Source organism: Callithrix jacchus, chromosome 2 (assembly GCF_049354715.1).
Source record: "Callithrix jacchus isolate 240 chromosome 2, calJac240_pri, whole genome shotgun sequence".
Taxonomy (NCBI): Eukaryota; Metazoa; Chordata; class Mammalia; order Primates; family Cebidae; genus Callithrix; species Callithrix jacchus.
In genome coordinates, this window is record NC_133503.1 from 73808469 (window position 1) to 73830106 (window position 21638).

The 21638-nt window shown below is 52.6% G+C and overlaps 1 pseudogene across 1 annotated transcript in view; it reads right to left on the reverse strand.

The window, feature by feature from the left end:
• Positions 1 to 7836: 7836 nt before the first annotated feature.
• The window catches only part of LOC100399321 (potassium/sodium hyperpolarization-activated cyclic nucleotide-gated channel 4-like), a 42386-nt pseudogene continuing 28584 nt past the window's right edge, over positions 7837 to 21638 (reverse strand). Inside the window, exons 3-8 of the transcript XR_013532072.1 lie at positions 17116 to 17276; positions 14607 to 14824; positions 10613 to 10756; positions 10267 to 10506; positions 9401 to 9574; positions 7837 to 9260 (exon numbers count right to left, since the gene is read on the reverse strand). The product of XR_013532072.1 is annotated as a potassium/sodium hyperpolarization-activated cyclic nucleotide-gated channel 4-like (transcript). The remainder of the gene's footprint in view (positions 9261 to 9400; positions 9575 to 10266; positions 10507 to 10612; positions 10757 to 14606; positions 14825 to 17115; positions 17277 to 21638) is intronic.

The window sequence follows — 21638 nt, forward strand, 5'->3', positions numbered from 1 at the left end:
TCCTAGGAGGGCTCAGTTGCTACTGTTGTTGTCATCACTATCCAGGTATGCACCCAGTGGCTCAGGGAGGAGGCACCGGGCATTGGGGCTGCAGGGTCAGCCTCCTTCCCGCTCTGCAGGGGTCCTGGGGGAAGAGTGAGAGTTAGCTCATCTCAGCTCCAGATCGGACAGGCCAGAGACAAGGCCTGTAGTATGGGGGCTGGCCACCTCTGCGGGTTTGCAAGGCTTAGGGGTGATGGCATGCGAACAGCCTGGCCTTTCTGGATGGCACCCGATGGGACCAATCACAGATTTGCATCCACACACTCTGGACTCAACAGCTCCCCTTCTGAACAATGATCCATGGAAGCCCCTGCCCAGGCAGGCAGCACGTGCTGCAAAAAATGGAAATGGTGCAAAGTTCAAAGTTCAGTCACTGTGGACTTAATCGCCTTAGGAAAAATCATACTAAAGCAATTAAGAGGGGCAGATTCTATGCCTGGCTGTGAAAGCCACTCTAACCCTCGGTCTCTTCCTCTGACAAATGGAATAACTTTTTTCTTTTGAGATGGAGTCTAGCTCTGTCACCCAGTCTGGAGTGCAATGCCATGATCTTGGCTCACTGCAACTTCCGCCTCTGGGGTTGAAGCAACTCTTCTGCCTCAGCCTCCCGAGTAGCTGGGACTACAGGCACATGCCACCGCACCCGGCTAATTTTTGTATTTTTAGTAGAGATGGGGTTTCACCATGTTGGCCAGGATGAGTAAGTACTTCCTTGTGATATAAGCATTTGGTGCTATCCACCATCCTCTCAGCACTATTCTAGCTGTGTCCTACTAATTTTCATTTGCATCTTCATTTTCATTTAGTCCAACATGTTTATATATCCCTTGAGATTTCCTCTTTGAGTCTTAAATTATTTAGAAACGTGCTTTTTTGCTTTCAATTGTTTAGAGATTTTCCTATTATATTTTGATTGCTCATTTCCAGTTGGATTTCATTGCAGTCAGAGAACACGCGCTACATAATTTCAATTATTTTTAAAGTTTTGAGGTTTATTTTAAGGTTTATATACAGTCTATTTTAGAATAGGTTCCATGGGCATTTGAAAAAATGTGTATTCTACTGTTGTTGCATGGGTTTTCTCCATCTGTTGAACAGATAGTGTTCTTTGATGGTGTTGTTCTATATCCTTGCTGATTTTCTGTTAGTAGTTCTGTGAATTGCTGAAAGTAGTTCTGTGTTGAAACAGTAGTTCTATGAATTGTTAAAAGAGGTGTGGATTTATATATTTCTTATTTTAGTTTGATCAAATTTTGCTTCACATAATTTTCATCTCTGTTGTTTGGTGCATGCAAGTTTAGAATTGCTATGTCTTCTTGGTGGGTGACCCACTCATCCTTATATAATGTCCCTTTCTGTCCCCAGTAAATTTCTTTCCTCTAAAATGTACTTTATCTGGTATTAATATACTTATCATTCCTGCTTTCTTTCTATTGATTGATGTTTGCCTGAGACATCTTTTTTCATCATTTTACTTCCAGCCTGCCCTTATCATTATATTTGAAGTGAGTTTCTTATAGACAGCATATAGGTGGGTCATATTTTTAATTTATTCTGTCCAACTTTATCTTTTAATTGGTATAGACTATTTACATTTTTGTACTTGTTGACATGTTTAGAGTTTAAGTTGTCCATTTTATTTTTTGCTTTTATTTTGTTTGTTCTATTTTTAGTTTATCGGGGGTTTTTTCCCCTTCCTATGGGTTATTTAAAGTTCTTTAGAATTCCATTTAGGTTTGTCTATAGTGTTTTGGTTGTATCTTTTTGTATAGCTTTTTAAATTGCTATTTGATATATTACATGATATATACATAATTTAGTGTACTGATGTTACTATTTTACCAGTTTAAGTATAGTAAACTCATACCCCTTCACGCTACTTTACCCTCCTATATTTATAATACAGTTGTCTTAAATATTTTCTCAACATGCATACAGAAATACATCAGACAGTGTAATTCTTGTGACAACTGTCAAACATAATTCAGAAAACTGACAAAGAGAAGGAGATATTGACCAATATTTTTTACACTTACCATTTTTCTCTTCCTTTCTGATGCTTTGAGATTCCTTATTTTAGTATTTTCTTTCTGTTTCAAGAACTTCCTTTAATTATTCTAGGCTAAGTGGCTATTGTCAAATTCTGTTACTTTTCCTTCATTTGAGAATATCTTAATTTCCTTTGTTCCTGAAGAATATTTTACTGGAAGTAGAATTTTGAGTTGATAACTATTTTCTTTCGGCATTTGAAAAATGAGTCACTTTTGACCTCTGTGCTTTCTAATGAGAAATCTGTTGTCATTCTTACTTTTTTCCCTACAGGTAGGAAGGTGTCTTTTCTCTCTCAACCGCTTCTGAGATTTTTTTCTTTGTTTTTATCTTTCAGGAGTTTAACCATGATATGTCATGGTGTGAATTTGGTTTGTCCTATTTGAGTAAGTTGGCTTCTTGAATCTGTAAGTGTATATCTTTTGCCAGATTTAGAGATTTCAACCATTGTGTCTTTGGGTCCTTTTTAGGGCCCTCCTCTTTCTCCTCTCCTTCTGAGACTCAATAACATGAATCAGATCTTTTGTTACAGTCTCACAGGTTTCTGAAGGATTGTTCTTTTTGTTTTCATTTTCAGTCTATTGTATCTTTGTTGTTCAGATTACATAATTCCTATACCTTCTCTTGGAGTTCATGGATGGATGTGTTCCTTTGATTGATGTTTGCCTGAGATATCTTTTTATTACTTAATTGTTAAACTTCATCCAAGCAATATGTAGACATTGTCTAAAACATTTCAACATATTACAAGGTTTATAAAGAAAATGACAGAAATAACAGAAAATCCCTAGAAGCATTCCATGTGAGTCTGTGGGCTGTTCCTTCTCACATTTACTTTTATGATTCTAGTTAAAATGCTCACACTGCTGGTTCTTGGTTTTCCATTTTAGGCATGAACTGAATGACGGACTTCTTCTAAGGGTAAATGGCAGTCCTGTTCCCTTACATCCCCTCTCACCACCTCCCCACCCACTGCCTCCCCCCATACATCCTTCCCTCTCCACTTCCTTCCAATGGAATTAGATCATTATATTGGGCCAACTTAAAGTTTTATTTTTAACACATGGCTAAGTAAATGCCTTTCACAGCTGAATCCGACCCTTTTCTAGCCATCCATCCATGAAATAAATGCTTATTGGCATCCAGTGTGCACCAGGCACTATTGAAGTACTGGGGACACAGCACTGGAAAAACAAACATGGTCCTGCCCTGGAGAAGGTTCCATTTTTGAGAATTGGGAGCCCAATAAGAAATAAGTCCAGGCATATTTTCCGGAGATAAACACCAAAGAGGAGCCCCAGACTGGGTGCCATGAGCAAGAGTGCCCTAGGGAGGCCTGAGGAGAATAACTTGCTGGGGCCTGCAGGGAGAGGAGGGCCTTTGCAGGCTCCTAGAGGAAGAGCCCATCCAAGCAGAAAGGCAAAAGCCCAAAGTCCTGGCAGTGAACTCGCTGTCCTGAGGCCCACGTGAAGGAGCTGACGTGGGTGGGGGAAAGCCAGATGAGTCCCCCCTTGCCACTCAGAGCCCACTGCCGAGGGGCGTCACTCACTTCTCTTATTGATGCCAGGACCACCCTTTGGCAGCAGCTAAGGTTCAGCTTTTTCCATTCTGAAACCAGCACCTTTCATCTGTTCCTGTTCTTCCGCAGCAACACCCCTATCCTCCCCTGACCCTCTGCCTCACAGGCACAAACATTCAGGAGCCCACGTGGAGGGCGGAGGCTGCACAGAGACCTCTCCAGAGAAATGAGGCTCCAGCTCGATTTGAACATGCAAAGAGGAGGTGAGGATGCTGCTTTCCCAACATCTGGGCTGCCTCCTCCTTGTCATTACTCTGGTTTCTCAGCCCAGGCTATTTTGGGTCAGGCTGTGGGACCGCTGCATTAGCAGGTGGGCATGAGTGATGGCACCCACCTACCCCAGCTGGGCCAGGCACAGTGCCAGGCTGGGCCCACTCCGGCCATGCCAGGGGCAGCCAGCCTTTGGGCAGTAGGAGGACCCCTGGGACCAGGGAGAGTGGCCTAAGCAGGAAATCAGGTCCCAAGTAACACAGGCTGGGGAGGGGACAGGTGTCAAAGCAAACATCTACTGGGGGAGGAACTGCACACAGCAGAGGGCAGTGTATCAGGGTGGGCTGGGATCTGGGGACAGCTGCACCAGGAGGGGTCAGTGGTCTGGGCCTTTCAGGCTGAGTGGCGCTGGGCAGAGGCAGAAGCAAAGGCAGGAGGTTCTGGGACTTTTGGGGGAGGAGAGAGGCTCACCCGGGACACAGTGGCAGAGCAGCAAGGTGACTACCAGCCTGGTGCAGGGCAGCGAGCAGGCTAGGGAGTTCTGCTTTCCCTGGCTCCTGCTGCTCTGTACCTTGCAAGCAAGAGATTTCCCCTGCTCGGTGGAACCTAACAGTGACTCAGGGTTCTGGCGCCCCACCGCAGGAGGCTGACACCCTCTCTCAGCCAGTTCTACCCTCTCTGTCTCAGCAATCCCCACTCTTGCAGCTGAATGATGCCCTCTGAACAGAGATCTTTTGAGAAAAGTCTAAATGCCCCCTTATTAGGTGCCGGGAGCAAAAGGGAAAAACAGAAAAGACACCAGTGACCCCTCCCAGTCTCCTTCCCAACTGCAGAAATGAGCAGAGCCACATGAGCTCACAGGTAGGGCAGGCCTGGCTGCAGGCATCCCCCTCCTCCCTGTCCTGAGCCAGGCCTGCTCTCTCAGCCTGCTGCTGTCCCCAGGCCAGGGACACGCCTGCCAGTGGGAACCAGGTGGAGGGAAGGCCTGGGCCGCAGCTCAGTGGTGAGGAACTGCTGTCTGCTGAGCAACGCCAGGTACTTTTTGACTCATGGGTCGTTTTGTTCCAAAATGTGTATCCCCTTTAAACTCAGAATAGAGTCAGGTCTTGTTTACTCGTTTTTTTGTTTTGTTTTGTTTTTTTTTCTTGGCTCTTCAACAAGAAGGAAGAATATCTATAAGCAGAAAGTCTCCAACTGTCCTAGTCCTGGGGCTGCTATTAGAAAGTACCATAGAGTCAGGGCTGAAACAACAAACATCTCACAGTTCCAAAGGCTGGAGGGCCACACAAATCACTGGCAGATCCACTGTGCATGAGTCCTCTCCTGGCTCATCCCTGGTGCCATCTCCTGTGTCCTCACGTGGTGGGCAAAGCAGCTCTCTGAGGTACTTGTGTAAGGGCACCAATCCCATTCACCAGGGCACTGCCCTTGTTGCCTTGCCACCTCCCAAATGCCTCATGTCGTAATGCCATCACCACATGGGGGAGAATTTCAACCTGTGGATTTCAGGGAGCTACACACTCAGCCCACAGCACACACAGGCTGAGGCCTGCTCTGCCATTTCCACAGACCCCTCTGGACCTGTCGCAGTGCTGGTCTTCAGCTCTGTTCAGCACCTGCTGTGCTCGACCAGGCTGAGGGCAGCATGTGGGAGAATACTGCTGTTCCCTCCCTGAAAGCTCAAGCACCCTTTCCAGCAAGGCCCTGCTGTTTCTCCGTCACAATCAAGGGAAAACGAAGTACTGAGGGTTCCGTGGCAAGGCCCTGCAGCCGATCACCAGGACTGGGCTTGGGAGGCAGCCCCCAGCTGTCATGCATGGAACTCCTGACCTCACTTATTAAGCCTGGGGAGAGCTGTCACTTCCCTGGGAAGGGACCTCCATGCTGAGGACTTCCTCAAAGTACCGACTGATTCCAAAGACTGGAGGAGGGAGGTGGGGCAGGAGGCCACTTGAGGACCTGAGTGGTGGCAGACTGTAGGCACAGGGATGGAGAGAGGATTCTCTGTGTGGGCAGGGCAGTCAGCAAGGTTGCTGGTGCCCATGGACTTAAGGATGAGGAGGAGTCAAGGATGATTTGAGGCTTTCTGGGGTACAAAAGGGAGGATGGTGAGGCCACCAGGAATGGGGCAAGCTGTAGAGGGTGCCATGAAGGGCTTTGGCGGTGGAGATTTGAACTTTCTAATGGAAGAAAAATAAACAGGAGAGAATTGCCCCAAGGGGTACTGACCTGGGACAGACTCCAGGAGCCAATGATTCCTGTCGGGGCTGTGAAGGCCTGAGGTGAGGCTCTGTCTCTGAATTTCAGGGGGGTTTCTCTGCTGCAGCTGAAGCAGCCAGAAGCTAGGCTTTGTCTCATTGCCTTTTCGAGAGTGCCCCATGGGGGTTACTGCAGGAGGAAACCTGGTTGATTTCGGGTGTGCCAGGGGTTCCTTGGGGAGAATTTTGGGTGAGGAGCCTGCACCGTTTGCCTGGGTGCGACTTCACCCAACATGCACAGGCTCAGCAGGGCTAGCCAGGAACAATCTTGAACTGTTGATGCCTTTATGGAGACTTTGTATGAATTGGAAAGAGATGGTGACCCTGAGTCAGGGCATATCAGGGTCTGGTGCTGGGGGCTGTTCCTGGAGGGATCACAGCCCCCGTCTCACAAGGCATGACCCACATACCTGAGTGCTGTGCCCCTGGACCTTTGGGCCCCATAAGGTTACCAAACAAGCACTGGCTCCCAGACTTATGACTTCCACGTGGCCAGGAGCACACTGCCGGTGGCCCCAGAGAAAAGGGGCAGGAGGGCTCAGTCTTTTGCTGGATGTCTCACCTCCCAGGAGAGGCACGGCCCTCTCCACATGACTGCACCTTTCTTTTTCTCTGAAAGGATCTACAGCTGTGGGGAAGTCTCCTATCCCTCGCTAGACTGCTCAGGTTTCCTATAGGCTTGGGGCCAAGCTAGCCTGAGTGAGGGAGGTGGCAGGGACCCCAGACTTAGTGTGCTCCATGCTCTCGGTGGCTGTGGCCCTCCTGAGTGTGTCCCCATCAGTGGAGTGGCATTGGCATGCTCCTCACCTGCTCTCCCACACCATCCCAGCCTTGATGATTAATTGCATAATTAGCTAGAAGCCACATGTTGTTGCCTAGGATGAATTTGGCATAAAAGTATTTTCTTATGAAAAACACAGCGGACCCTAAAAACATGTCTTCCACTGTTGCCCAGGGAGGCCTCCTGCTTGGGCCACCCCAAGCCACCCCTAGCTGCAACTCAGTTTCTTGGAGAGTCTGGAAGGCAGAGGCAGAGGGCTGGCCAGGCACTGCTTCCTGCCAGGGCAGGGTGAGCTGGGGTATCAAGCCTGTCCCTAGTATGGCCAGCTCCCGCAGGTGCTCAATGCCCACAGTAGGCTGGAGGCTGCTGGGGCTGCCTGGGAGGCTCCCACATGCACACAGGATGCATGCCAGCCTGACTTCAGGGAGGCTGGGGCAGTGCCACAGGGAGGCACAGACCTTATGGGGTGAGGTCCTGTGAAGGGCTTCCTCGCCATGGTGAGCCATCAGGGAAAGGCCCACAAAGGACCAGTGCTGACCTTGGTGGGTCCCTGCACAGGCAGAAGTCCCTGATGACCTGTGCCAGGGAGCAATGGAGGCTGGAGGAGGATGCTGGCCCTGACCTAGAGCCCCTAAGCTGAGCATTGCTGCAGCTGAGGTCCAGGTACCTGGTTCCATCCCTATGTAGGGCTTGGCTGACTGGCTGCATGTCCTGTGGCTGGTGGGGACAGATTGAGCAGGGACATGGAGCACCTGTGTCTTCCAGGTTTTGGCACACAGAAGCAACCACCCAGCTCTGGAACACAGTTCTCCCTGGGTGGGTTAGTCATAGGGGTCAGGAACTTGCCATCTTGCCCTTCTCCTCCTCCCTTGTGATCTCCTTAAATGGGGGTCACCATCTCCTGCTTCGGGGACTCTGCCTTGGTCTCAGGAGAGGACCCTGTCCACCTGGCCCATCTGTGCACCTTCTGTCCCATCTCTTGGGTAGATGACAAGCCCTTGGTGCCTCCACTCCCTCCTGGCCCAGTGAGCACTGGAGCACATTTCCAGGCCCTTCTCTCAGGTCTCAGGTGGGTGGCTCAGGCCCAGAGAGGGATGGCACCATAGGGCCTCCCAGGAGGGCCTGAGGCCCCTGCTGCCACCCCTGGCCCTGGGGAAGAGTGTGAAAGCAACCATGGACTCCCCCGAGGAGTGCAGGGAGGCTCTGTGGAGAGTACGTGCCCCATCCTGAGGCAGGGCTGGGTGAGATGTGGAGATGAGCTTGAGGTCCTGGGTGAGGCAGCTGGGGCTGACAGAGAGCATGCCCCAGTGCTGGGGTACCTAGGGTGGCAGGGGCCAGATGCGGGTGGCAGGAGCAAGGAGCTGTGGGAGCCAGGGGCTCAGGGTGGGGCACTCAGGAAAGTTCTTGGGGGGTCTGGGCTGTGGCTGGGGGAGGTGAGACCTCCTTGGGGAGTAAAGGCTACAGGGGAAGCCCCCCACAGAGGCCCCTGCCACAAGGGATGGTGGCCTGGGAGTGTCTCCGGTGTGCTTGGTGGATCAGCAGCCAGACATGGGGATAAGTTCTCTGGAGGCTGGCCCAGCTGCCCAGGGCTAGATGACAGGGACCTGGAGAAAGGTGAGGGTGGCAGGAAGTGCTCTGGGAGTCCCAGTTCTCCCCAGGCCCCAGGTGGTGCAGGAGGTGACTGGGCACCCTAGGGTGAGTGGGTGCCTGACTGCAGTGGGGTAAGCAGGGGAGGGTCAGAGGAGGACAGGGAGCCACCCAGTGCCTTGTGGAAGCAGCCAAACCCAGCTGTGGTGGTGGCAGCTGCAGCAGCTGGTGGTGTGGGAGCAGAGGGGGAGGCTGCAGGCCCCATGGGGTGGGGAAGAGCTGGATGAAGGCAGGAGTGGGCTCAGTTCAGCAAGGGCAGGGAATCCAGCCAACTCTTGGATGTGGAAGGAGGATGAAGATGGCATGTCCACCTGGGATGGGCTGCTGGTGGGTGAGGTAGAGCCCAGCGCAGAAGGGATCAGGGATTATAGCCACTTCGGGTGCCTTGGTGTCTTCCCAGTCCTGAGGTTGCCCAGCCCAGATCCTAGGGGAGGGCAGCAGATGGCAGCAAGCAGGTTAGGGTGGTGGGTGAGGGCAATGGTCTGCAGCCATGCCTAGATTAGCAGGGTCCAGATGACAGGCCTGGGGGTTGGGGTGGCAGAGGTGGTGGCCTGGATGCAGTGTGCACAGTGGGCCATCTCCTGGTCATGCTGTACAATTGGCTTGATTATCTTATTCTCTTGGTAGTTGAAGATGCCAGAGTTGAGGTCATGCTGGACTTTGTGGAGGAGGATGGAGTTCTTCTTGCCTGGGCCTTCGAATGAGAGCAGGCATTCAGAGCAGAGTGGGGAAGGAGATAGGGTGCAGACCTAGCTTAGGCATAGGAAGCCCTGCCTAAGCCCTCCCCACTACCCACAATCCTCCTTCGGCCCACTTGTGGCCCACCCCCCTCACCGATGTGGTCCAGGTGGTCCAGGCGGTCTAGCGCCACAGTCTCAAACGCCTTTTGCATCATGGGGTACTCCTCCAGCACCTTGTTGAAGTTGTCCATGCTCAGCAAACAGAGGTGGCAGTAGGTGTCAGCCCTCACGCTGGCTGTGTGCCGGCCCCTGGTAAGCAGACAGATATCTGCCAGGACATCAGGACTCAGGGTGGGGTGTACACAGCCCACCCAGGCCACAGGGACTGCCCACCCTGACCTTGGTCCTGACAGCTTGGCACAGAAGCCTTGGCAGGTTCACAAGGCTCTGCCCTAGACTGTGGCCACATCGGATGCCTCTTCCCCACCAAATGGGGGCTGGACAGTCTTTCCCTTCTTTGGGATATGCTCTCTGCTATGGACCGCATGTGTTCCCCCAAAATTTATATGCTGAACTAATTCCAGCATGATGGTATTTGGAGGCGGGGCCTAGTGAGGTGATTAGATAATAAGGGTGGAGCCCTCGTGGATGGAATTAGTGCCTTTATAGGAAGAGGCTGGGGAGCTGGCTCGCCCTCCTTCTGCCACATGGAAACACAGCGAGAAGCCAGCAGTGCAGCCCAGAAGAGGGCCCTCACCAGCCCCAGCCATGCTGGCCCCCTCAGCTCAGAGGGCCAGCCTCCAGAACTGTGAGACATACATTCCTGTGGTTTACAAGCCACCTAGTCTATGGCACTTTTGTTACAAGAGCCCAGACTAAGACCTCCTCTCCTGGGCTCACGGACACCTCCTTCCAGGCTGTGGCCAGGAAGGGTACTCACTGCCTCTGTACCCTTAGTGTCTCCTCAGCCTATCCTCTGGGAGCAGCCACACTGTCCCCCAGGGTCCAGGGCTGCCTCACCTCCAAAGTAGGAGCTGTCAGCTAGCTTGGTCTCGTTGTTCTTGGTGAGCACAATGACCAAGCACTGTGCTGTATGAAGTGCATCTTCTTGCTGATGGTGCCATCCCAGATGACGCAGTCCCCAGGCTGGAAGGCCTCAAAAAGCAGCTTGGTCAGCATGGGTGTCACAAAGTTGGGGTCCGCATTGGCAAACAGTGGCATGGAGGCCACCAGCTTCCAGCAGTTAAAGTTGATGATCTCCTGCTGGACGGGGTGAGTTGGAATATGGGAAGGAGGAGGTGAGGGGAGCTGGCTGCCAGGAAGGTCTGGCTCCCCCACTACCGCCTGCAGGCCACTGCACAGCCACCTCCCACAGGGTCTCACTCAGCTCTCCCAGGATGCTCTCCTCATCGAACATCTTGCCCTGGTAGCTATGCTTGTAGTCGTGGATGTGGTGCTGCGTGGCAGGTGGGAGCTTGTGGAAGAACATGTACTGCTCCACCTGCTTATACTGAGGCTGGGAAAAGGGGATGTGAGTTCCGTGCAGCCAGCCACACCACCCCATCAGGCACCACATCCAGGCACCCATCCTGGAGGCTTTCTTGGCCAAAGTTGGTTCCTTAAGACCTGAAGTCAATGGTGTGGATATGACCTCACTGTGCTCAAAACAACTGCCAGAGCTCCCAGCTGCTTGGTGTGGAGGAGGGGGCCCTGCTGGCATCTGGTCCTCACTGTGTTCAACACTAAGGAGGTGGGTGGGGGGCAGCAGGGATTGCCCAAAGCCCAGTGACAGGACATATCAACTGTATCATCGGGGAAGTCGATCACATTTCCTTGGAATGTTACACTGGTGACAGGGAGGTCTCACCAACTCTGGGAGGAGGGAAACTGTTTCCTCCCAGCAGTGACTGGTGCAGTCAGGAGTTGAGGCTGCGATGGGTCAGAATGCTCAGAGGCAGAAGCAAGGATGCTTGGCTGCTCTATGCTATGAATCCAAACCCAGCCTCAGCTGAGACCCCAGGTCATTTCCTTGAGAGCAACTCCAGGCAAGGAAAGAGCAGGGTAGACTGACTTGAGGAGACCTTCAAATAGAGGCTCGGGGATAAAAGGTCTGTGAGTCCCTGGGTCTCAAACATTAAGAAACTATCCTGCCCACCCTCACTGAGAAGAGTGGATGTTGCTCCACCATCCTAGATTGTGAGTGGACAGTGGGATTCTCAAGAGCAGGACGAGGGATGGGAGGTATTGATTAGGCAGCCACATAGACCCCTCCTGCATGGGAAGTAGAGGAAGTCCCTATAACCCCAGCAGCAATCTGAAATGGGGTGGCCTGTCTGCATCTATGTGTGCCCCAAAGAGATGAAAACACAGAACTGCTGCAGAGAAGTACCCACAGGCAAATGAGGGCTGAGAAATGACATTTCTCGAACTCCTTCCAGCCACCCTGCCTCTATGTGAAATTATACGAAGTCCCAGGGACAGTGACCTCCTGGCTGATTATAGGGGCAGAGGCAGCCAGAATACCTGGTGTTTTAGATAATTCTTCCCCTGATCCCCAGAGAATAGGTAGGGATGGGGAGGCAGGGTCTGAACATGGGGCAAGAGGTTGAAGTGGTCCAGGTGAGAGACAGATATGGGGATAGAGGAGAGGGAGGACATTTAAGAGAAATGTATCGGGCAGATTTAGATATTAGCCAAAGAATAAACATTTTAAAGTCTCAAATGAAAAGCCACAGGCAACTTGACTCTGGCCCTAAAATGAACTCTGATGCTTTTGTTTGTTTGTTTTTAAGACAGGATCTTGCTGTGTTGCCCAGGCTGGAGTGCAGTGATGTGAACACAGCTCACTGCAGCCTCAACCTCCTGGGCTCAAGTGATTCTTCCACCTCAGCCTCCTAAGTAGCCAGGACTATAGGTGCATGCCACCATGCCTGGCTAATTTCTGTATTTTTTGTACAGACAGGGTTTTGCCATGTTGACCAGGCTAGTTTCAAACTCCTGGGCTCAAGAAATCAGCCCACCTCAGCCTTTCAAAGTGCTGGGATTACAGGCATGAGCCACCCCTCCCAGCCTCCCAGACCCTTCTCCTCTTTCTTTCTTTCCCTTCCTTCCTTCCTTCCTTCCTTCCTTCCTTCCTTCCTTCCTTCCTTCCTTCCTTCCTTCCTTCCTCCCTCCCTCCCTCCCTCCCTCCCTCCCTCCCTCCCTCCCTCCCTCCTTTCTTTCTTTCTTTCTTTCTTTCTTTCTTTCTTTCTTTCTTTCTTTCTTTCTTTCTTTTTTTCTTTCTTTCTTTCTTTCCTGTTTCTTTCTTTCTTTCTTCTTTCTTTTTTTGAGATGGAGTCTCCCTTTGTCACCCAGGCTGGAGTGCAGTGTCTTGATCTTGGCTCAATGCAACCTCCACCTCCTGGCTTCAAGCAATTCCCCTGCCTCAGCCTCCTCGAGTAGCTGCGACTACAGGTGTTTTCCACCATGCCCAGCTAATTTTTTTCTTTTTTTTTTTTTGTATTTTTAGTAGAGACAAGGTTTCACCATGTTGACCAGGCTGGCCTTGAACTCTTGACCTCAGGTGATCTGCCTGCCTCAGCCTCCCAAAGTGTTGGGATTACAGGCATGAGCCACTGCACCTGACCCCAGATGCTTTTTCTAAATCCGTGATCCTGACCCCAGACTAAACCCTAGCCTTGGTCACACACAGAGCCCTGACCCCACTCACAGGCTGAGCCTCACCCTAGTCACAGGCTGGGCCCTGGTGCTGGCTCCAGAGTAATCCCTCACCTGGCCTACACCCTGACCTTTGTAGCTTGATGCCTTCTCTACCTCCCCATCATCTGCTTCCTTCTAACTCAGGACCCTGTATTCTAGCCAGGCTAATTTCTCTGCCACCACACCTATGTTCATGCTCGTCCTGATGCCTGGCCTCGAATTCTCTTCCACCTTCCACCTTCTTCCTCTGCCTCCTGAGGGTGAGCTCTTCTCTATTCCCAGCTCTGTAGGCTCTCCTGAGCTCTCTTCTTGGCATCATGGGACCTGGACCTCCACACCTGGGTGGCCACAACCTGTCAGTCACCCCACCAAGGGACAGTGCCTGGGGAAGGCAGGCAATGAATCCACAAATGCTGACCCTACTATGTGCCAGGCATGGGGCATAAAATGGAGAATGACACACTGGGTTCTCCTCTCATGGAGCCATGGCCTGGAGAGGGAAGGCGGACTTTTAGCAGCTGGCTGCCTATGGTTAATCACATCATTACAGGAGTGTCAACTGTGGTGAAGGAGGAGAGGGTGCCATGGGGTCACATGAGAAATCTGCCCAGCCCTCTCCATTCCCAGCCTCTGCTCTTCCCATGAGCCAGGGCCAGAGTGAGGGGCTGGCTGGGTCATAGAAGGCTTCTCCAAGAGGTGAGGCTGGATGCAGAGGGTGTCAGGTGGAGAGCGGGGAAGAGAGTTGCGGGTGAAAGCCCATGTCTGGGCCCTGTGGCAGGAGCGGGCATGGGGAGAGAGGTCTGGCCAGGCTGTAATAAAGGGTGCAGGGCCCAGGGCGGGAGCTGAGCATGAGAGCAGAGCCCTGGTTATGCCCCTCAGATGCCAGGCTGGGAAAACATGCTTAGGAGTTAATCTACATCTTCAGAGCAACGTGAAGTCCCTGAAGAGTTTTAAGCAGAGGAGCAATAGTATCAGGCTGATATATTTTAGATGCTGCTCCAACTGCTGTGTGAGGCATGCAGTAGAAGGTGCCAGGGCAGAACCTGCTTGGCTGATAAACCTGGGGGAGCTTACTCACAACCCCCATGGCCTGACGCCAGGCACCAGCCCCGCCCTGCAGATGAGGAAACAGGGCCCCACACTGTGGAAGTGCAGGCCCACACTCAAACAGCTTAGCAGCAGAGAAGCTGGGGTAGGACCCAGGCGGCCTGACTCCAGGCCATGGGATTCATTCTCTGTGGTGAGGGAGCTGCTGTTGAGACCCCAGGGAGAGAGAAAGCTGGTGACTGGGGAGGGTGGCTGGGATGCAGAGAAGGAGCTGTGGCTTTGATGTAGGCATTGATGACAGAGAGGCTCTTAGTCTGGCCTGGGTGTCTGGAAGATAAGAGGCTTGGAGTGGAGAGGGCTGGGTGTGAGGGGTGTTGGGTGTACAGGGAGGCATGAAATAAACTGCCTGGATCTGAGAGAGGAGGTGGGGCTGCTGATGCCATGCAGGCCCCACTTCCCAAAGATGGACACAGAGCCTGTGGGGCCAGGTGGTGAAACCACAGCACTGGGGCCCAGACAGAAGGAGGGTCTGGGGTGGAGGCCTGGCCACTGGGGACTCCAGGGTGTGGTGACTGGGAGACACCAATGTGCAGGTTCTCCCTGGGTGGACCTACCTTTTCCTGGTACTGTGCCGGGAGGAGTCCAGGAACTGGATGAAGGCAGTGGCATGGCCAATTAACATGGCATAGCAGGTGGCACCCACGATCATGCTGAACATGGTGAGCCAGACGTCAGACATGCCCACTGGCACCTGCTGCCCAAAGCTGATGTGGAGCATGTGGCTCATGGCCTTGAAGAGCACACAGGAGTACTGCTTCCCCCAGGAATTGTTCTATGGACAGACAGATGGGTGGTGGCAACGAACAAGAGGGAAGGTCATTCTCACTAGCAAGAAAAGTCCCTGCCAACTCCTCCCCTCAATCTAACTTTCTCAGTGGCTGGGCCCAGGGCTCCCCAACCTTGCTGTTGGCTGAAAGTCTTGGGAGAGAGGCAGGAGGCCCACAGAGGCAGCCTGTGCTGTCAGCTAGTCTCCCACTTGAGCCTTCCTCTTGCAATGGGGGCAGGGATCAGACTGGAAGCGCCACTGAAAGTATGGGAGCCAGCCCCGGCCCTGCCCCCAGCCCCAATGGGGCAGCTTGGCGCTTCCTGGCTGCATAGCAAAGGCCCGGGGCTGAGCCACCCTGCTGTCCTTCCCTTGCTAAAACAGCTCCACTCCTACCCCTTAAACAGCTGTCAAGTGAAACCCATTTCCCCACTGACCTCAATTCTAAAACCAGATATGCTTCCCCAGGGAGACAAGCTCTGGCAGACTGAGCTGAAAAACACTGTCCTGATTTCGGGTGAGCAAAAGTTAAAGCTATGAGCTAACTGGCCTCCTGCAGGAACCCTACCCACCTCTGCCAGGGCTGAGGCCACCAGTTCTCCTCCCACTACCCCCAAGGCAAACTCTCTGGAACACACAAGGAGTGGGAACAGGAGGAGGGAAGCTCTTGGCTATTTTTGTCTACAAAGCCAGCCGGTGTCTCAAGGAAGGCTCAACGTGGGAACACTGGGATGAGAAGGGCCATCTCTTGAATTTAGTTCATGTGTGGGCCTGCCATCCTCACACAGAGAAAACATTGTCCCAAATGAAGGCCAGTTGAACCAGACAGATGCCAGCACCAGCCACCTTCCTGGTGTCTTTCTGCTCATAGGGCAGATGCCTGAGCCACAGTACAGAAACCTACCCAGGCCCACAGAGCACCTGCCGGAGGCCCAGTCCCTGGGGAAGGCCCAGGAGCCCATGAGCCTCGAGCCATGAGTCAACCAGACTGCCCTGAGCAGAGTTGAGCTGGCTCCTTGGGTCTGGTGGCTCGGTCTAGACTGGAGTGGGGGCCAGCAGGGCTGATCCCCAATGGTGGAAGGAGCCTGGGTTCCCAGCCTTGGGGAACAGGAGCAGGCCCCCAGCAGCCTCCAGTCAGCACTCCTGGCCTTTACAGCTGAGCCTCTGGGAACAAGGAATTCAATCCATATGGCTGATTCATTTACACTTAGCTCATCAAAAGGCTGTTTTGTAAAGGCCTGTTTGATGCTGAAAGACACCTCAGGGTCTCTTTTGCCTCTTTAAAAGCTGATTCTTCCTACCCTGGGGCCCAGGGAATTTGCCTTCAGACCAAATTGACTGGGAGGGAGCCTGGGAGAGGCAGGGGTTCACCAGAGACCCAGAAAGGCTCATAGCTCCAGGGGGTCCTCCATCCAGCCTGGAGCCCACCTAATCTACAGGAGGACTGGAAACTGCCCTGTGGCTTCTGAGGTCCCAAGTCCAACTTCTCTCCCCTACCCTGACCCACTCAAAAGGCTGCAGGGATAGGTTGCAGTCAGGCTCCATCCAGCCTGCTGTCGCCTGTGGGACTCCACTTGAAAGCAGAATATGCTGGGGAATTGGGGCATCCCAGCTTTGCTGCTGGAGTAGCAAGTGGCCACGCATGTTCTGGGAGTCTGCGTGGGCTGCGAATAGTACCCTCGAAGGTGTCTGTTTTCTTGGGCTCAACTTTTTTTTTTTTATTCATTTTGACACAGGATCTTGCTCTGTCACCCAGGCTGGAGTGCAAGTGAGCTCAAGGGATCCTCCTGTGTAGCAGGCACACGTTCTGTGTTGCTCAGGCTGGTTTCCAACTCCTGGGCTCAAGTGATCCTCCTGCGCTGAAGTAGTCAAAGCACTGAGATTACTGGTATGAGCCACTGCACCCAGCCCCAGGCTCAGCTTTTAAGGACTTAGCTTCTAGGGGGCAGAGGCAAGAGGGCAGGAGCTGCCAGCCCAGCATTGGCACACTTGGTACAACCTGAGACTGCCAGGTCTTAGTCATCCTGGGTAAAGTCAAGGCCAAGTACTGAAGCTCCCAGTTGCAATAGAGGTTGTGAGAAGGTGAAGTGACCAGCTCCCAACCCAGAGCTGTGAATGGATTCCTGGACTAGCCGCACATGATTGGGCTTATACTGGGTAAAGCTACGTGTCCCTCAGTGCCAGGCAGCACTCAGGCTCATACATGCTGGAACTCAGAAGTTCCAAGTCCACATCTTGCTTCCCTACCTCTGGAGAGCCTGGCTATGGCCCAGAGAGAGGGCCAGGTAGGGCGCACTCACCACCATGTTTTTGATGGACACCAAGCAGTCATCAGGAAGTCCTGCAGCAAGGGCACCAGGACCTGCAGGCAGCCATCCTAGCAGCAGAGCAGGAGAATCATGCCAGTGAGTTTCATGATGTGCACCACGGTGCTGGCCAGGTTGTACGTCATGTGGAAGATCTGCTGGCAGAGGAGAAGTTGGCCGGGATAGGTGATCAGCCAGGAGGGGCAGTGGCCCCTTTCACTTCCCTGCAGCTGCTGGTGGACACTGCTCTACACGGATTCTGCAGGGCACCCACTTGGTGCGAGTCCAGGCTGGGGGTGGGGTGGAAAGGCATCAGGCCAGGCCTCAGAAGAGGAAGGCTGCAGGCTGCAGGGTCCCAGAGGGACATCTCCTGACATCTGTACAGATGAGGGGGTCTTCCTGGAAGGTCTAAACATTTGGGACATGTGGAAGGACACCTAGAGCTCCATGCAGCCCAGAAGTGAGCAGAGAAGTCACTTCCTCAGTGTGCCTGGAGTGTGAGGACACCAGGGAGAAAAGCCTGCCAGCCTGAGGCTCCTCAGGGAACCAAGGTCTGCAGACACGCCAGCGATTATTTCCCTAAATCTATCACTAAATTCTCAAGACCCACACAGGGCAGCCATGGAACTGCAGAGGAAGCAGCACAGGCTCAGGTCCCAAGTTCAGGCAGACCTTTATCCCAAGCCCAGGTCTTTCCCAGGTCCTAGCTCTGTAACCTTGAACCTCTCTGATCATGTTTTCTCATCTGGAATATGGTGATAAAAATTCTCATCTGAGTGGGCTGTCTAAGGATTAAATTATATATACGAAGTGCTTAGTAATGGGTAGAAGAGTGATCAATAAATTATAAACCATTATTAATTGCTAAGTTGTGATTAATAATTAATCTTCATGACTGGTTAATATGTATTTGGGGTAATGCTCTCCTTTACAGCACCCTCAACACCAGCTGCTGTCACCAGCACCTCTCCACTCCTGCAGCTTCAGGTGGGGGCTGCATTGTAGCTGGGCAGGGCCAAAGTAGGCATATCCCCACCCACTTCCAAAGCTACCATGCTGGGGTCTCCTTGGTGACATGTCAATGGGGGATGGAGAGGTGGAGGCAAGTCTAGAGGAAAGTCTCTGGAAGTTCTGGCCTTGCTTCTGTGGCCTGGGAGACTTTGGAATGGGTCTAGCCACCTAACCCCCATTCTGATCCCTCCATACTATTTTCAGGCAAAGACAGCCCTATTGGAGGGGGGCTTGAGTCAAATGCCACAGACACCTAGTTTAAGCCCATTTCAGATGTATAAACTAGGCCCAAAGAGACAGAGCCTAGATATGTCAGCCACTGTCTACTGGTCTTCCAGCTCCAGACCTGTAGCTAGTGACCGGATATTCTCATACTAGTGACCAAAGATGAACACTTTTTGTCCACAGCTCATCACCTGCAGTCATACCTACCTGTGGCCCCCATCAAGGGCATGACCCTGAATTTTCCAGCTGCAAATCTGGTAGTCTTTTCAGGATGAAGTGGACAGCAAAAGGTTCATGGGGTCTGGTAGCTTAAACTTGCCCCATCATTTCCCCATGGCCCTGGTGACAGTGCCACACCTGACTGTGGACATTAAATTCCATAGCCACCCTCTATTTAAACTCACAAAAATCTTTTGCTGAAGATCTTGTTCATCCATTTTATACCAAGGCTCAGAGAAGTAAAGGAACTTGCCCAAGATGACAGTGGCAGCAGAAGGGCCAGATGTTGGAGCCAGGGCTGCCGGATTCTGAGGCCTGTAGCCACCATGTGAGAGTATTAGATTGACCTAGTGAGGAAAGGGTAGCTCTCCGTAGTTCCATTTTGTGAATAAAACAACTCAAACCTAAAGTGGCTGAATGATGTCCCCAGATTCACAGAGCAAGCTGTACCCAAGGCCAGGCAGAGAACTTCCCAGCTTCTCGCCTCCCCAGGCCCTGCACATAGTGTGATGATTAGACAGTGCTGTGTGTCCTGCAGCCCAACACCACTGGGGCACAGAGCAGCTCTGGGGCTGTCAGCATTTGAGCTCCTGACTGAATTGACACCACTCATCCTCTGCCACTGCCTGGAAGGAATGGTGGGTGCTGGAGAGCAGGCTGGTCTGTGGCTGGGCTGGGGCCTGGGGCTGGGACGCAGAGCAGATCTGAGTATGAAGCTGGGGTCTCTGGTCCATTCTCTGCGGCTGCACTCAGGGATCTAGATCCTGAGGCCCTGAGGCTCTCCTCAGAGATCCCTGAGAACCAGAGCCCCCAGCACAAGCCTGGGGGAAGATCCCACTTTTGCCTCCTTAACACTTAGGTGAACGTGACATGTCTGTGATCTTGGACAAATCCTAACCTTTCTGTCTTGGCTGACCAGGATGTCACTAGCTCCCCAGCTCACCCAACACCCTGGTGTATGAGTTAAGACACCAGGGGTTTGGGGAAGGCAAGCAACACAACACCATTAATAGTCTCAGAGCCGGCCATCCTCTGCACCTGCCTCCCTACCACACCACCTCAGCACCCCCAACTCAAACAAGCTAGACATCTTCCCCTGGCTTTGCAAGGCTGCTTGTGACTTCAACTAGCTAAGAAAGTGCTCTGGGCACACCCACCATAGACACAAGGGTGGGGTCACTATTATTATGCTCCTTCACTTCCCAGCTGCTGGGACTTTATCTGTGTCCCTCCCAAAGTCCTATGTTGAATTCCTAACCCCTGATGTGATGGAATTTGGAGATGAGGCCTTTGGAAGTCATCAGGTCATGATATTGGCACCCTCATGAGTGTGATGAATGCCCTTATAAAGATACCAGACAGAGACGGTCACTCTGTCCTATGAGGGCACAGGGAGAAGACAGCCATCTACAAGTCAGAAAACAAAGGCCTCACCAGAAGCCCCAGTGCTGAGACTCTCAACCCAGACTTCCAGCCTCCAGAGCTGTGGGAAGTAGTGTTTGTTGTTTCAGCCCCACAGCCTCTGGTATTTATGTTGTTGCAGGCTGAGCTGGCTGAGACACCAGCCTTCAGAACCCAGCCGTCTGCCACAGAGGGAAAAGCAGTGCAGGAGGCCAAGGGCACTAGAGGCACAGATGAGGGCCTGTAGGGGAAGAACGGCAGCCTCCCTGAGGCACATGGCCCAGTGCTGAGCTGGGGTAATGAGGCAGGCCTGCCCCAGCATTGAAGAGTCCAGGACAAGAGGCAAATCAAGTTCCACAAGCCACAGATTTGGATAAGTCATCAGTCAAGCCAACAGACTGTTAAAGAAAATATATTCTATCCTCCTACCTTGACAGAAGATACCATCATAACGCCCTGGAGGGCCAGGCTTAAAATGAGAGATCTTAGAAAACCACACCTGAGCACACCCCACCTCCCTTTCCTTCCCTGACTGTGCTCCCACCAGGGGACCCTAGCCCAGAGCCAAGCTACATCCATGCCACTCCTGTGAACAGCCACTTGTAAGTGGGTCAAGGGGTGGGCACAGAGGCAGGATGGTCCCCTCAGGATGCAGCCTGGGAAGGGGCCTGCTCAGGCCCTGGCAGCAAGCTTAGAGGTGACTGTGCCAGGAATGCAGGATACCCAAGTGTGGTCAAGAGTTGCAAAGAGCCCCCCCACCCAGACTCCTCACTGTGGGGAGAGGAGCCCTCTGGAGTGTGGGCCAGCAGGGCCCTTCTTCCCTGGGTCTTGGGGCAGTACCCTCAGAGGGACCCAAATGTCTATGCCATGCCCCCTGGAAGTCAGCCTGTGTCAGTGCCCAAAAAAGCCCCCCTCCATATGGAGGTCAGGGAGGAAAATCTTGCCCTTGTTTGCCCAGAGCTCAGTCTGGCTGGGGAAGGAAGCCACACCCAGAAAAGAGACTTGGGAATGGGTACGTAGAAACCCAGCAACAGAGGAAGGCAAAGAGGGCACACGGGCAAGGTCAGTAGAAAGGCTGGTCCAGGCTCTGAGCACCTCCAGCCTAGATGTTGCTGTGGGGCTGGACAGCACAGCTGGTGGTAGAGCCCACAGCCACAAGGATGCTGTTCTCCTTCCACCACTGGCTCATCAGGGTGGCAGGAATTCTGCTGAAGGTTTCTTTAGCTGCTGAGGGTATCAAAGTCTAGGGCATCTCTGGAAGCACCCTGAGTGGGGTCCCCTTGGCTGAGGAGCTCCCAGGATGCAACTGTGTTGCCCCATCACAAGGGGCTGTGGAGATCGGCAATGTTTCTCCTCTGATGGAGGCGACCTTCTCTGTGCTCCTCTTTCAAGCCCTGGGACACCTCCAGTTCCTTGCTTCTGTCATGCCTGAGACACACAGGTAGACTTTAAGAGTGACACAAATGAGCTCACATGTCCAGCTGTCTCGGTCTATCTCTACGTGGACACATCATCCAAAACCTTTTCCATCTCACAACTGGTGTCACCTTTCATGAGGCTGAGCAACAAAAACCCACCAGCCAGCCATGAGTCTCTGACACCTCCCCACATCCCACCCACCAGCAATCCAGGTCCTTTTGGCTCTGCTGCCTAAGTGGACT